The 17586-nt window shown below is 41.5% G+C and overlaps 1 protein-coding gene across 1 annotated transcript in view; it reads left to right on the top strand.

Moving 5' to 3' along the window:
* The window catches only part of LOC112252318 (cadherin-13), a 610184-nt gene that overhangs the window by 132902 nt on the left and 459696 nt on the right, over positions 1–17586 (top strand). The gene's annotated exons all lie outside the window — the stretch shown is intronic.

Genomic DNA, 17586 nt, shown 5'->3' with positions numbered 1-17586 from the left:
ATAACACATGTCTGCTATATGTCACAGTATGGCTACATGAGAAATAGTCACACAAATCATAGTGCTGCACTTTCCTATTGATTGATACCGGAGCAACTCGACAATGGCACAAAAATATAACAGCAGGAGATATTTCTCAGTATATTTATACATAAACTATTATGTATTCACACGGCGATAGACCAAGACGGCTGTTTCTTCTAGAGAATAATCTATCCATTTGGCAGTGTGCACACAGCAGCAAAACAGCATGGAATATGATTCCCACTTTACAATGTACTTTTGACAGGATCAAATGGGATTGGATGTACTGCAGGTTTTGGAAACTTACTTTCCTGCCACGTGAAATCGGGTTACTAGCTTGCACTAAAGTTCCATCAAGGAATAACATTGCACGACTCTACCTTAGATATTTTTCTATTGGATTTATAAATGCATTTTTCTGTTTAGGTGAACTTGTAAGGCTTGATGTCTTTGAACTTTTTTCTTCTTATACGGATACCTTCCAGAGTAAATATTGAAAAGTACAGTGCCTATGGAAGGTCGACACCCCCTTGGATTTCTTCACATTTTATTGTGTAACTAAGTGAAATTAAAATCGATGTAAATGTCTACACAAAATACTCTGTAATGTCAAAGTGAAAGATAAATAAAACACTAATACAGTTGAAGTCGGAAGTTTACATGCACTTAGGTTGGAGTCATTAAAATTCATTTTTCAACCACTCCACAAATTTCTTGTTAACAAACTATAGTTTTGGCAAGTCGGTTAGGGCATCTACTTTGTGAATGACACAAATAATTTTTCCAACAATTGTTTACAGACAGATTATTTCACTTATAATTCACGTAATCACAATTCCAGTGGGTTAGAAGTTAACATACACTGAGTTGATTATGCCTTTAAACAAAATTTAAGAAGATTATGTCATGGCTTTAGAAGCTTCTGATAGGCTAATTGACATCATTTGAGTCAATTGGAGGTGTACCTATGGATGTATTTCAAGGCCTACCTTCAAACTCAGTGCCTCTTTGCTAGGGAAAATGGGAAAATCAAAAGAAATTAGCAAAGACATCAGAAAAGAAATTGTAGACCTCCACGAGTCTGGATCATCCTTGGGAGCAATTTCCAAACATCTGAAGATACCACATTCATCTGTACCAACAATAGTACGCGAGTATAAACACCATGGGACCACGCAGCCATCATAACGCTCAGGAAGGAGGCGCATTCTGTCTCCTAGAGATGAACATACTTTGGTGGAAAAAGTGCAAATCAATCCCAGAACAACAGCAAAGGACCGTGTGAAGATGCTGGAGGAAACAGGTACAAAAATATCTTTATCCACTGTAAAACAAGTCCTATATCGACATACCCTGAAAGGCCACTCAGCAAGGAAGAAGCCACTGCTCCAAAACTGCCATAAAAAAACCAGACTACGGTTTGCAACTGCACATGGGGACAAAGATCGTAGTTTTTGGAGAAATGTCCTCTGGTCTGATGAAACAAAAATAGAACTGTTTGGCCATAATGGCCATCTTTATGTTTGGAGGAAAAAGGGGGAGGCTTGCAAGCCGAAGAACACTATCCCAACCGTGAAGCACGGGGGTGGCAGCATCATGTTGTGGGGTTGCTTTTCTGCAGGAGGGACTGGTGCACTTCACTAAATAGATGACATCATGAGGGAGGAAAATTATGTTGATATTTTGAAGCAACATCTCAAGACATCAGTCAGGAAGTTAAAGCTTGGTCTCAAATGGTTCTTCCAAATGGACAATGACCCCAAGCATACTTCCAAAGTTGAGGCAAAATGGCTTAAGGACAACAAAGTCAAGGGTTTGGAGTGGCCATCACAAAGCCCTGACCTCAATCCTATAGAAAATGTGTGGGCAGAACTGAAAAGGTGTGTGTGAGCAAGGATGCCTACAAACCTGACTAATTTACACCAGCTCTGTCATGAGGAATGGGACAAAATTTACTCAACTTATTGTAGCAAGCTTGTGGAAGGCTACCCGAAACATTTGACCCTAGCTAAACAATTTAAATGCAATGCTACCAAATAGTAACTGAGTGTATGTAAACTTCTGACCCACTGGGAATGTGATGAAAGGAGCAAAAGCTGAAATAAATCATTCTCTCTAGTATTATTCTGAAATGTCACATTCTTAAAATAAAGTGGTGATCCTAACTGACCTAAGACAGGGAATTTTTACTAGGATGAAATGTCAGGAATTGTTAAAAACTGAGTTTAAATGTATTTGGCTAAAGTGTATGTAAAATTCCGACTTCAACTCTATACCTTGATTAGATAAAGTATTCACCACCCTTAGCCAATACATGTTAGAAACACCTTTGGCAGTAATTACAGCTGTGAGTCTTCTTGGGCAAGTCTCGTAAGAGCTTTGCATACCTGTATTGTGCAATATTTTCCCGTTTATTATTTTCTGCAAACTCAGTCAAGGTGTTGGGGATCATGGCTAGACAGCAATTTTCAAGTCTTGCCATATATGTTCAAGCGGATTTAAGTCAAAACTGTAACTTGTTTACTCAGGAACATTCATTGTCTTTTTGGTAAACATCTCCAGTGTAGATTTGGCTTTGTGTTGTAGCTTATTGTCCAGTTGAAAGGTGAATTCCTCTCCTAGTGTCTGGTGTAATCAGAGTGAAGCAGGTTTTCCTCTAGGATATTTCACACAGAGTGAGTCCATATAACTTGTTATGTGATTTGTTAAGCCACATTTTACTTCTGAACTAGGATTTCTTAAACAAAGGGGGTGAATACTTAAGCAACTACTTACTATATTTTAGTTCTTACATTTTTATTAATTTGAAAAAAATGTGTACATTTTTCTTTTTCTTTTTTCACTTTGACATTATGGAGTATTTTGTTCAGATAAAGACAAAAAATACAATGAAATCTATTTCAATCCCACATTGTCATGCAACAGAATTGGGAAAAAGTTCAAGGGGGTGTATAATTTCTATAGACACTATATGTGGAGGGTGGATTAGTTCCCATTTGGCCATTTATAAGCTTATTTTATTGTGTTGGATTGTCCATTTCACATCCTATAATACTGTTTCCTGTGGAAGTTGCTGTTTGTTCATACAGATGATAAATACAATGTTTTACAGTAAGAAAATGTATTCTAAAAAATTCAATATTTTGTCATGAATATGCATAACCAATTTAATATTTTTCAGTGCTTGACTTGTTATTTTGGTATTTATTAGGATCCCTATTAGCTGCTGCAAAAGCATCAGCTACTCTTCTTGGGGTCCACATGAAACATGACATAATACATAGTACGAAAATTCTTTGTCAAGGACTGAAATACATCAATTTAAAATGTCACACATAGCCTACATACATGTATCAGTACATGCACACAATATCTAGGTCTATTACACAGTACAGCTCAAATTACAATACACGATATTGTCACGGATTCCCCCAGTACTGCTGCTCATTCCATGCACCAGCTCCGGATTCCCCCAGTACTGCGGCTCATTCCATGCACCAGCTCCAGAGGTCTACGTCACCGGCTTTCTAGGCCTCACTGAACTGGATTCATTACCACCAACCCCGGACTGTCTTGTCTCATTACGCACACCTGGTTCCCATTCCCCCTGTATGTTATGTATGTGTTCTCTGTTCTCCATTGTCCTTGTTGGTTATTGTTCCTATGTCTGTTGGTCTTGTGATAACCTGTGCTTTCTTGATTCGGCTTTCGTGCTACGTGTTTTGTGCACTTGTTATTTCGGATCTCATCTCGTGTAGTATTATTACGGGTCTCGTCCTGTAATATTTAGAGGTTAATACCTGTTTGGGTTACATCCCTGTGTATTTTTTTTACACGTGTTTGTTTTGGGCTTTGTCCCCATGCCATGTTGTATTTTGGGTGGAGTAATGTAAACTTTTTTTTGTATTCCTGCGCCTGTCTCCGATCTTTATACAACCTGACAGATATATACAATGGCTGTGTCTCTTCACAGTCCCCTCTGTGCAATAAGGTGTTCTTTTATCTGTTTTCATCTAACCTTAAAAGATAATACAAAGAAAAACCTACTGCTCTTTTGTATTTTTTTTTGTACAATCTTTGAAATGCAAGAGAGGCCATAATGTATTCCAGCCCAAGTGCAATTTACATTTTGGCGACTATATTATTTTATTTTATTTCACCTTTATTTAACCAGGTAGGCCAGTTGAGAACAAGTTCTCATTTACAACTGCGACCTGGCCAAGATAAAGCATAGCAGTTCGACAAAAACAAAATCACAGAGTTACACATAAACAAACATACAGTCAGTAACACAATAGAAAAATCTATGTATGTGCAAATGTAGAAGAGTAGGGAGGTAAGGCAATAAATAGGCCATAGAGGCAAAATAATTACAATTTGTTTTATTTTTATTTCACCTTTATTTAACCAGGTAGGCAAGTTGAGAACAAGGTCTCATTTGCAACTGCGACCTGGCCAAGAGAAAGCCAAGCAGTTCGACACATAAAACAACACAGTTACACATTGAATAAACAAACCTTCAATAATCAATTATACAGTAGAAAAAGTCTATATACAGGGTGTGCAAATGAGGTAGGATAAGTGAAGTAAGGCAATATATAGGCCATGCTGGCAAAGTAATTACAATATAGCAATTAAACACTGGAATGGTAGGATGTGCAGAAGATGAATGCGCAAGTTGAGATACTGGGGTGCAAATGAGCAAGATAAATAAATAAACAAATACAGTATGGAGATGCGGTAGATTGGATGGGCTATTTACAGATGAGCTATGTACAGGTGCAGTGATCTGTGAGCTGCTCTGACAGCTGGTGCTTAAAGCTAGTGAGGAGGTAAGAGTCTCCAGCTTCAGAGATTTTTGCAGTTCGTTCCAGTCATAGGCAGCAGAGAACTGGAAGGAGAGGAGGCCAAAGGAAGAATTGGCTTTGAGGGTGACCAGTGAAATATACCTGCTGGAGCGCGTGCTACGGGTGGGTGCTGCTATGGTGACCAGTGAGCTGAGATAAGGAGGGGCTTTACCTAGCAGAGACTTGGAGCCAGTGGGTTTGGCAACGAGTATGAAGCGACGGCCAGCCAACGAGATCATACAGGTCACAGTGGTAGGTAGTATATGGGGCTTTGGTGACAAAACGGATGGCACTGTGATAGACTGCATCCAATTTGTTGAGTAGAGTGTTGGAGGGGGTTTTGCTGGTTTTTCTAAGCCAGGATTAAGACACGGCTAAGACATCCGGGTTGGCAGAATGTGCTAAAGCAGTGAATAAAGCAAACTTATGGAGTAGGCTTCTAATGTTAACATGCATGAAACCAAGGCTTTTACGGTTACAGAAGTCAACAAATGAGAGCACCTGGGGAGTACGAGTGGAGCTAGGCACTGCAGGTCCTGGATTAACCTCTAGATCACCAGAGGAACAGAAGAGAAATAGGATAAGGGTACGGCTAAAGGCTATAAGAACAGGCTGTCTAGCACTTTCAGAACAGAGAGTAAAGGAAGCAGGTTTCTGGGCACAATAGCATAGATTCAAGGCATAATGTACAGACAAAGGTATGGTAGGAAGAGAGTACATTGGAGGTAAACCTAGGCATTGAGTGATGAAGAGACAGATATAGTGTCAAAAAACGTTTAAACCATGTGATGTCATTACATTTGTGGGAGGTGAGGCAACATTGTTGGCTAAGGCATATTGAGCAGGGCTATAGGCTCTACAGTGAAATAAAACAGTAATCACTAACCAGGACAGTAATGGACAAGGCATGTTGATATTAGGGAGAGGCATGCATAGCCAAGTGATCGTATGGGTCCAGTGAGTGGTTGGGCTGGCTGGGGACACGGCGATTCAGACAGTTAGCCGGCCTTATGCTAGCAAGCTAGCATAAGGGCCTTAATAACTTTTCATGTTCAAAATTGTGCACTCTCCTTAAACAATAGCATGGTATTATTTCACTGTAATAGCTACTGTAAATTGTATAGTGCAGTTAGATTAACAAGAATTTAAGCTTTCTGCCAATATCAGATATGTCTATGTCCTGGGAAATGTTCTTGTTACTTACAGCATCATGCTAATCGCATTAGCCTATGTTAGCTCAACCGTCACATGGAAGGGACACCGATCCCGAAGATGTTGTTTAAACAGGTTTCATTGCCAGCTTGAGTTACCTGAGGTGGCGGAGTTACATTTAGTCACGGCTCTATTTAATACTGTGCGTTTCCAGCCTTTGCATAATCAATGCTTGGAGTTTGTCAGAATTTGTGGGTTTTTGTTTGTCCACCCGCCTCTTGAGAATTGACCACACGTTTTCAATGGGATTAAGGTCTGGGGAGTTTCCTGGCCATGGACCCAAAATATCGTTGTTTTGATCCCCGAACCACTTAGTTATCACTTTTGCCTTATGGCACGGAGCTCCATCATGCTGGAAAAGGCATTGTTCGTCACCAAACTGTTCCTGGATGTTTGGGAGAAGTTGCTCTCGGAGGATGTGCTCACCTTGTCATCTCCGGACAAGCTTTTTTCCGGATGCCCCAAACAATCGGAAAGGGGATTCATCAGTGAAAATGACTTTACCCTAGTCCTCAGCAGTGCAATCCCTGTACCTTTTGCAGAATATCAGTCTGTCCCTGATGTTTTTCCTGGAGAGAAGTGGCTTCTTTGCTGCCCTTCTTGACACCAGGCCATCCTCAAAGTCTGCCTCACTGTGCGTGCAGATGTACTCACACCTGCCTGCTGCCATTCCTGAGGAAGCTCTGTACTGGTGGTGCCCTGATCCCGCACAGATCAATCCACTTTACGGGACGGTTCTGGCGCTTGCTGGACTTTCTTGGCCACCCTGAAGCCTTCTTCACAACAATTGAACTGCTCTCCTTGAAGTTCTTGATGATCCGATAAATGGTTGATTTAGGTGCAATCTTACTGGCAGCAATATCCTTATCTGTGAAGCCATTTTTGTGCAAAGCAATGATGACGGCATGTGTTTCCTTGCAGGTAACCATTGTTGACAGAGGACGAACAATGATTCCAAGCACCACCCTCCTTTTGAAGCTTCCAGTCTGTTATTCAAACTCAATCAGCATGACAGCGTGATCTCCAACCTTGCCCTCGTCAACACTCACACCTGTGTTAACGGGAAAATCACTGACATGATATCAGCTGGTCCTTTTGTGGCAGTGCTGAAATGCAGTGGAAATGTTTTTTAGGGATTCAGTTCATTTGCATGGCAAAGAGGGACTTTGCAATTAATTGCAATTCATCTGATCACTCTTCATAACATTCTGGAGTATATGCAAATTGCCATCATACAAACTGAGACAGCAGACTTTGTGAAAATTAATATTTGTGTCATTCTCAAAACTTTTGGCCACAAATGTATGTTTGCCAGTCTGCTGTGTTATCAAACTAATTTGCGATTTCCTTTGCCTCATCTCAGACATATAGTTTTTCAATTCATCATCTATCCATCAGGATTTCGACTTGAATTAAAATAGGTGCCAGTACTGTTTACATTTAGGTGCAGGAGCTTCACAATACGTTTGAGAGCTGAAGAACATAAATGGTGCCAGTACTCAGCTCCGCTGAGCTCCTGCCCAAGTCAAGCACTGGGCTTATTACTTTTAACAGGTTTTTCTGTTGAGAAGGAATTATCTTCTTGAGGTACAGAAGGGAAAAAAACAGTTTTTTTAGAGTAAAATTCATTATCTCTGCGGAGTTTCAAATAAACGTTTCTGTGGTAACCGTTGACTTGGTTTATTGGTGTGAAAGGATTATTCACGATTATTTTTGGGAAGAGACATCTTGGGTAAATATTGATTCAGATATACATTTATTATTTTCCTTTTTGGATTGTAGGAAAGACAAACCCAAAGAACTTTGCTATCTGTTCCCACTGACACTTACCTCCATGGATTAGAAACTTAACTTAATATAATCAACAGTTAGAATCTATGAGAGGAATATGAATGTGGCTCTCACAATTACTGCTGCACAGTTGGAAAAAGAGAGATCGAACACAAATCTTTTACATACTGCATAATATCTCTTGTAGTGCCAGTTTATTTCCTGTGCCGATTGATTAATCAATACAGTATTGTTGATCCTCAGGATTGTCCCCTGGTACACTTCAGTAAGCACCTTGTTTAAGAACCCAAAGGAAGAGGGATACACAGAGCCATACAGGACTGGAGTGGAACTAGCATAGTTGATGGAAATATAGTCTACCAAAAAAAAGTCTACTAAAGTCTACAACCTTTTAAAATAATCCTCAGTATCACCAGCAAACCAGGCATAGAGAAGTGCTTATAGAATAGAGTTTAAGAGGAAAGAAAAAGAGAGAGAGAGGGGCGTGACAGCCAGAGAGACTATTAGCACCATCGGCCTTTCCACTGATGAATAGGAGTCAGGCAGAGGCGAGATCAGATGAGACAAACCGCTAAACATAGGAATGAGGAAACAGAAACAGAGGCCAACCCTTTATTCCTAATCACAGTTCCATATGACCACCCCAACCAATAACACCCACAGCAGCACAATACGAGCAGACAGGGTCTCTTGCCTCCTGAGCTATAGAGGCTGGCCACCTTACCTCCCCTATCACACACCTCAGCACTTCTCCCCTGATGTCCACTGATAGGCTTGTGTCTGGGAACAGGCTCATTGTAGTCATTCAACCCTGGATTGTATTTGTGCATCATGAGACGGAACCATGATTCCATCTCCGGTCTAATGTGATCTGATTGACAGTAATTGGAAAGGGACACTCCTACTCTCTTGCACTTTTGTTTGCTGTGTTTACAAATCATCTTTTTGGTCATTGAACTTTCATCCATCATGGTCAGTGACAGTCCTATCACCTAAACTTTGTTTATTGACCTAAAAAGTTTACATTTACTTCCTCAACAACCTCAAGAGTAAAAGTAAAGGGAGTGTACATTAGAGGCTAGATTCTGTTGAAAGTTATTTTTCAAATCCATGTTCAGCTTCTGCTCGGTGAACTGAAAAGGTGCTTAGAGAATAGGCATTGACAGACTGACACCTGTGTAGAGATTGTTACAAGTGTATGGATTTAAAAAAAATTGACTGAGAACACAGCAACCTGTGGAATAGTTAATTTAAGGGGAGAGGAATGAGGCAATTGTAAACTGGGGAAGATCAGGTGACCATGATGGTATGAGAGCCAGATTGGTAATTTAGCCAGGACACCAGGGTTAACATCCCATCCAAAAGACAGCACCCTACAAAGAGCAATGTCCCCAAACATTGCCCTGGGGTGTTGAGATCGTTTTTTTAGACTAGAGGAAAGAGTGCCACCTACTGGCCCTCCAGCACCACTTCCTGCAGCATCTGCTCTCCCATCCAGGAACTGACCAGGCCCAACCCAGCTTAGCTTCAGAACAAAGCCAACAGTGAGATGCAGAGTGGTAAGCTGCTGGAATGGTGGCACTGACATGGCAATGTCTTCTAGACCAGGAATCATCAACTAGATTTAGATTGGAGCTTATTTGCTGCTGTTTAACAGAATTGTATGTACAAAAATAAAATAAATAATAATAACAATACAATACATATGATTCCACCTTTCCAACAAGTCAATTTATAACATTTATACCCTGTGTCGTGGAAATTTCCTCTATTTACCAAATCATGGGAGCAAACCACACACACACGTCAGAGTTAGTTATAAAAGTCCATCTTTAATTATATCAGCTCTATCACAATCCTGTGACTCTCAGATAAATTCAGTGTCTCCCCAGTGAATTCTCTGAGAGCCCCCTTACAATGCAACTGAGTTCCTTTAATAGCAAAGACACCCATAGCCAGACAGCATAGACATAACTCATCGTTCAGCTTTGTCTCCTTTCCCAAACCTCAGAACCATAAACCAAATCCTCCATATCAACAGGCATATATCAAATTGTCATTTATATACAACCCACTCTAAACACCACCTCCTGGACAAACTCACGGAGAGGAGGTGAGGCTATAGGTTAAGACAGAAACAACAATAAGAGGGAGCATAGAATGATTCCAGACACTGCAGTATAAGATATGTTTACACATGATGACACTTTGACCTCTCCCCTCTCATGTGGCCCATGCAACTTAGTCCTGACATAGAACAGATAACTGCCAATGGCCACCACTATAGTACAACAAAATACATTCTTATGAGAAGTAACTTACACACATTTGATGAATATTAAACATCTTACAAATGTTACCAACAAATTCTGATAATTCCACGACACCTGCTACAGCTGCCCCGGTCAAATGTAAGTGCTATTATTGTGAAGTGGAAATGTCTAGGAGCAGCAACGGCTCAAATGCGAAGTGGTAGGCCACACAAGCTCACAGAACAGAGACTGCTGAGTGCTGAAACGTGTAGCACGTAAAAATTGTCTGTCCTCGTTTGCAACACTCACTACCGAGTTCCAAACTGCCTCTGGAAGCAACATCAGCACAAGAACTGTTTGTTGGGAGCTTCATGAAATGGGTTTCCATGGCAGAGCAGCCGCACACGAGCCTAAGATCACCATGCGCAATGTCAAGCATCGTCCGGATTGGTGTAAAGCTCGCTGCCATTGGAACAGTAGAAACACATTCTCTGAAGTGATGAATCACACTTCACCATCTGGCAGTCTGACGGACAAATCTGGCTTGGGCAGATGCCAGGAGAACGCTACCTACCCCAATGCATAGTGCCAACTGTCAAATTTGGTGGAGGGGGAATAATGGTCTGGGCTGTTTTTCATGGTTCGGCTAGGCCCCTTAGTTCCAGTGAAGGGAAATCTTAAGACTACATCTATACTATTCTTTACTTCCAACTTTGTGGCAACAGTTTGGGGGAGGCCCTCTCCTGTTTCAGTATGACAATGCCCCCGTGCACAAAGCAAGGTCCATACAGCAACGGTTTGTCGTGATCGGTGTGGAGAACTTGACTGGCCTGCACAGAGCCATGAGTTCAACCCCATCGAATACCTTTGAGATGAATTGGAATGCCGACTGCGAGCCAGGCCTAATTGTCCAACATCAGTGCTCGACCTCATTAATGCGCTTGTGGCTGAATGGATGCATGTTCCCGCAGCAATGTTCCAAAATCTAGTGGAAGCCTTCCCAGAAGAGTGGAGGCTGTTGTAGCAGCAAAGTGGGGAACAACTCCATATTAATGGCCATTAGAATGAGATGTTTGACGAGCAGGTGTCCACCTACTTTTTGTCATGTAGCATATACACAGGTGTGAGGTACTTAAGTAAAAATACTTAAGTACTACTTTTTTTGGGTATCTGTACTTTAATATTTATATTTTTGACTACTTTTACTTCACCACATTCCTTAATACCCCCCCGTTGTTACGGCTTTCTTCCGTCGAAGGAGAGTCGGACCAAAATGCAGCGTGGTTAGTTCGATACATGTTTAATAAATGAATAAACACGACAAAATACAAAAACAAGAAACGGACCGTGAAAACCTATACAACCTATCTGGTGAATACAAACACACTGAGACAGGAACAATCACCCACAAACACACAGTGAAACCCAGGCTACCTAAATATGGTTCCCAATCAGAGACAACGAGAATCACCTGACTCTGATTGAGAACCGCCTCAGGCAGCCATAGACTATGCTAGACAACCCTACTAGCCACAATCCCAATACCTACTAAAACCCCCAATACCACAACACAACACAAATTAACCCCATGTCACACCCTGGCCTGACCAAATAATTATATAAACACAAAATACTAAGACCAGGGCGTGACAGAACCCCCCAAAGTGAGGACTCCCGGCCGCACACTAAAACCCATAGGGGAGGGTCCGGGTGGGCGTCTGTCCACGGTGGCGGCTCCGACTCGGGAATTTACCACAGGTGGACACCAAGTTGTAGAGACATCTTAAGGCTGATCAATGGAAACAGGATGCACCGGAGCTCAATTTTGAGTCTCATAACAATGGGTGTGAATACTTATGTAAAGAAGTTATTTATGTTTTTTATTTAAAAAATGTCAAATCTAAAAACCTGTTTTTGCATTGTCATTATGAGGTATTGTGTGTAGATTTTTTTAAATTTTATTTAAAATAAAGCTGTAACAACAAAATGTGGAAAAAGTCAAGGGGTCTGAATACTTTCCAAATGCACTGTATGCTGAACAAAAATATAAATGCAACATGTAACCACCTAAGATTTTACTGAGGAACAGTTCATATAATCAAATCAGTCAATTAAAATAAATTCATTAGGCCCTAATCTATGGATTTCACATGACTGGGAAGACCGAAATTGATCTGTTGGTCTCAGCTCAGAAAGTCTGCAAAGACAGGCCCTGAATTCTATGGAATTTCCACATTGTGAATAAGGAGCACCCAACCTCCATGCCTCTCGTTGATGAGTCAACAGGTCATGGACACCATGAGGTGCATTTTCTATGCTTAGAAGATGACATAGAATAACCTGGATAGCATTCTACAAGGTGTTCTGAATGTTTCATACACTGGAAATGGAAATGTGCCTTTGATAAAGGCTAGTGCTAGAGTATTGTAGGCTACATGTGGTTTTAGCGCTCTTCACTCTCGCCTCCCTTCCTGGGTGTGTGTTTATTGCTTGCAATCCTCATTCACAGGCCCAGCAGGTATGGTGCTGTGTCCAGGCTCCAGATGGTTCAAAGACACAGGTGCTCCTGCTGGCTGGCCAGCTGCAGGTTTTTTAGGCCCAGCTTGATTGATTCTCCTCAGTCTGGGGTGTAGTATATTGGCCAGGCATGGGTCCAGCCATGGGTCGGCCAAGCACAGTCTGGGGTGTACACTGACATTTACCACAGTCAAGAGGACCAGGCCTGAGGGGCAGCAGTGTGAGGAGAGGGAGGAGGCGTATTCATCTCTTTGCCTGTGTAAGGCTGGGTGGAATGCTGAATGCTGGCTTGCTGGCTGAGTGGGTGGATGACTGGATGGCTGGCTGGCTTGCTGCCTTTAAAAAAAAGAACATGTCAAATATGCAGTTTCATATGTGAAATCAATATTTTTTGGTACATTTTTAAAGCTGTTTTTACATGTTGAGTTTAGATTCACACGTGAAATCATATTTTCATATGTATTACATTTAGAGTTTACATTTTAACACCAACTTTTCACATGAGGAGAATAAAATGTTTTTGATTTCACATTCACACTTGAATGTCCAGCAAAAACGTTCCCTTGTTCCGCATTTGGGCTTTTAAATGTGGTCACTGTAATTCCACTGGTGGAAACATTGGTACTGCAACATGTTAACACCAGCTATTCCCATGTGAGGAGAATAACATTATTTCAAGCCCACATGTGAATCTGCAATTCCAGTTGTCTTATATGTGAAACTGCATATCCCATTTTCACATGTGAACGTTTTTAGCGTGTCCGAAAACCATGGTTCTGACTGTTGTTATTATTATTGTACAAATGTTCACATGTAGTTTGTTCACACATGTCTGAAAACCATGTGTTTTTACATGTTACATGTTTGTCATTTCGCAGACTCTGCACATCAACATATATTTCAAGTCAGCCCGGGGATTCAAACAAGCGACCTTTGGGTTACTGGCCCTACGCTCTTAACCGCTAGGCTACCTGCCGCCCCACTTGTGATTTTCACATTTTTTTCATGTTTTTTTTGTAAGGGTAGCCAAACACAGAGGGCGATATCTGGGCTGGTCAGTCCAGCAGGGAGGGAGCATGGCAGGGAGAGAAGAAGAGTGGAGAGCTGGCCACGGTTCAAACAGAGATGTCAAAATGCATGAGGAAGAAAGCCAAACACATGCTGGACACAGAAATAAGTTGTCTCTTGGACTTAACAGAGACCACACATGCACACAGGCATGCACATATAGGTACCCACGCTCCTGCCAGCACGCCCGCACATACACAATCTCTATGATCTCTCACACATGGCATACAAACCCACATACAGTCAAGAGTCAAGCCAGAGACCAGGTGCTGTCTCCTATCAGCTTTCCTGAGGATTCATATTGCCTTATTGATTTCCTCCAAAGCTGACATTTACAGCTGGCTCTGCCAAGTGGCTCTGCTCTGCTCTGCTTCCGGTGCTCATCAATGGAGCCACTCCCTTAATCACACTGCTGCCCTGTCACACCTGCTGGACCACTGCCACAATGGAGCAGCCTAGCCTATCATACAGCAGCATAGAACAAGCCAACCCTACTGGGCAAAATCAAATCAAATTGTATTCATCACATGCTTCGTAAACAACAGGTGTAGACTAACAGTGAAATGCTTACTCACTGGCTCGTTCCAACGATGCAGAGATACCTATTGGAATGGTATCAAATGGTATCAAATACATCAAGCACAGGGTTTCCATGTGTTTGATGAGATTCCATTTGCCCAGTTCCAGCCATTACTATGAGCCGCATCCCCTCAGCAGCCTTCTGTGGTGCAGGGGTGCGAGGTAATGGAGGTACAGTAGATAACTATACATATAACTGGGACTAAAGTGACTAGGCAACAGGAAAGATAATAAAACCGTAGCAGCAGCGTATGTGATGAGTAAAAAAATGGTCAATGCAGATAGTCATTGCCAGCAGTGGGACTGTCACTTTGGAGACCACTCGTATAACAGACCATCCTAGCTGTCATTAGTGGGGTTACTGTCATACTGGATAGTTAGATCTATCACATCAAATGACATGGTCACACTGTGCAGACCACACATAATGACATGACCAAATAGACCTGGCCACTAGTGAGTTTATTTATCCAAAACAGTCGGACAAAAAGACATCTCCTGTTTAACAAAACTACTGTAGACCATACGAACAGGACATACAATAAGCATAATACTGTAGCTATTTGTTCTCTTGATCCTCGTTCGGTCTTCATGTCTGAAGTAGCATTCCCATCGTCATGTGATCAATGTTAAAGGGTTGGAAAAGCAGGGGGTATAGATTTTCTTTATTCCAGGAAAGCATTTCCTTGGTGCACTTAACGGAATAAAACGCACATAAACACTCTGCAAATAAGTGTTTATCAATAGATTGTAGTGTTTACTTTTCCGCTGCAAAAAAATCCATAGGATACAAAGGACCTCTCCCTGCTATTCTGCCAGTGTGGTCCCTGTAATTGATTGTATAGGATATGGCACTGTATCAAGCTAACAGAGACAGCAGTCCCCTCTCTATTCTAGAGATCTGTTTCCCTAGTGTTCTCTGGGACCAGGGTGGGATGCTGTGGAGAGTAGTGTGTGCTTTCATAAAGATTTACTATATCACTTACAATGAGCTGAAATAGTTTGGACCAGAGTGTTAACATTGTCTTTAAGTGCCAGCTGCACACTCAGATAGTGGTACTACAGTAGGGGGATGTAACATACTCAATGAAGGCCTTGTATATGGTAAATGGGATATAAGTGTTCTCCCCCTATTTTATGGGCTTGCCCCAACATTTTGAATTTACACCCCCTAGCAGAAACTATGCCCAGGAGTTAACAAGGCTGTAGAATACTTTGTTAATATACTGCAGACCTTATATTAGTGCCATAGATTTAGGGAAATAGATGTATATACTCTTAGAAGAAATTGTGACATCTACAGCCTGAAAGGGTTCTTTGGCTGTCCCCATAGGATAACCCTTTGAAGAACCCTTTTTGGTTCCATGAAGAACCCAGCCGAATAACTTTTTTTTTCTAAGAGTGTACAAGACCCAAACATTGGGCTGCTTGAATATTCCAAGGATCAGACTGAGCCATGGAAACTGCCTTGAGTGAGTGAGTTTCCGCTCTCTACAGTATCCATTTAGGAATTCCGCTGCCTTTTCATTTTGTAGCATTAGTGATGAGTGAATTTGCATGAAATCTGTGCTTGGCCCATGATAAAAATGTCAACTCAGAGAATTGTGGCTGTAAGTGTCGTCCTCAGTGGCTCTGCTAATCCTGTCTCAGTGTCAGCGGGCCTTTTATTGATAGAGAGCATCACGTCACATTAGGCTTATTACCAGCAGGAGTTTATCAGGGCAGACATGGACGAGGCTGAAGCTCTCCAACTCACCCACTGCTCCCCCTCCAACAAATAACAAACACAGCTCTCATCACTTGCTGTTTAAGCCTATTCTATGACTATTTCCACTGAGGTTTCTTAAAGCACACAACCAAGGATATCATATCGTTACATTATAATACTACCTGCTCTCTCTCCATTTGTTTTTCTTTCTATTTTATCCCCCTTCTGTTTCTCTCCTTTCAATCTGTCGTAAAAGAAAGACCGTTTCAGTGATGTAGCTTTGAAAAAATATTTTGCATTTTGACATCATGTTGTGTTTGTTCACCAAGCTCCTTTGTTGAGCAGATGTGACTAGAGCAGTAATCCTCCCATGTTGTGTTCAGCTGTGTAGAGTCTTGCTGAGCCAATCACACCAAAACAATGCTGTCTTCACACAGACATCAAAAAGCATGATACAGAGGATGAAATGTGAACAAATCAATTAGTATTTCCACTGCTGTAGGCCCAGGGGATGTATGTGTGGTGACAGATTCAGTGTGTGTGTATGTGTGTGTGTGCTCATACGTGTGTATGTTAATCCTCTGTGCTGGGCTGAAGCAGACAGCAGGTGGTTTCCATAGACAGAATGTGAAGCTCCCCAAATGCAGCATGACACCTCCAGATGAAGGAAGGCCTGCAGAACACCCATGTGTCCTACTTTCTCCCATCTCACTTCAAACACACACACACACACACACACACACACACACACACACACACGGTTGCACATACACTCTCTCAAACTTTTATTTCACACCTGCCTGCCCACTCTTATGTTCATAGGCACTGTGCACCTGCAAACAAAACAAATATTTTACATTCATTACTTTTTTATCCCATTCCCTAAGCCTAGGGTACTTCCAAATCCACGTCCAAATCCAATCCTTATCCACATAAGGATTGCTAAACTCATGGTTACCAACCATCAATACCAGATGTACAATCAGACATCAGCATTCTGCAAGAAGTCCTCTGCTGTATATTCCCCTGCCGTGCAATTACTGCATATCCCCATAGCCACCCTGTGGTATGAGAACTCATGTACCTGTACAGCATAATGATGACCTCTGGAATCCTAAACTAATTTATTAGCACAACGCCTGCGTCTTACATGATAATCAGGCCAATTTATTTACATAAATCACCTTTACGTCATCAAAAAACAGCATCATATCCCATAATTATCACATCAATTTCCATATCACTGATCTGATGATGAGTGAGAAAGAGCATCAGTCAATTTCCCCACCTGGCTGGCTACCTGCGCAGTTGCCGTTATCTCTCTCTGTGATCTCTCTTATTCTCTCCTCCAGTCAGTCAACCATTACAGTGACGGAAAGGAGCATTCTGACATTTTTGAGCGATGACTTAATTACATTGAACTTTTGGTTTAACAACAACAGAGAGGACCCAGTGACTGGAGTAGTGATAAAAAATGTCCCTAAAGAGGCTGTATTTATTCTGACAGACATGTTCCCCTCTTGTAATAAAATACATTTAAAAGAGGATATTTTTTGTGTGGCTCTATAGGTTATGTAAGGATTGAAAT

This window comes from Oncorhynchus tshawytscha, linkage group LG06, assembly GCF_018296145.1.
Source record: "Oncorhynchus tshawytscha isolate Ot180627B linkage group LG06, Otsh_v2.0, whole genome shotgun sequence".
Taxonomy (NCBI): Eukaryota; Metazoa; Chordata; class Actinopteri; order Salmoniformes; family Salmonidae; genus Oncorhynchus; species Oncorhynchus tshawytscha.
Note: the sequence above shows the minus strand (reverse complement) of the source record. Positions and strands in the feature narration are given on the sequence as shown.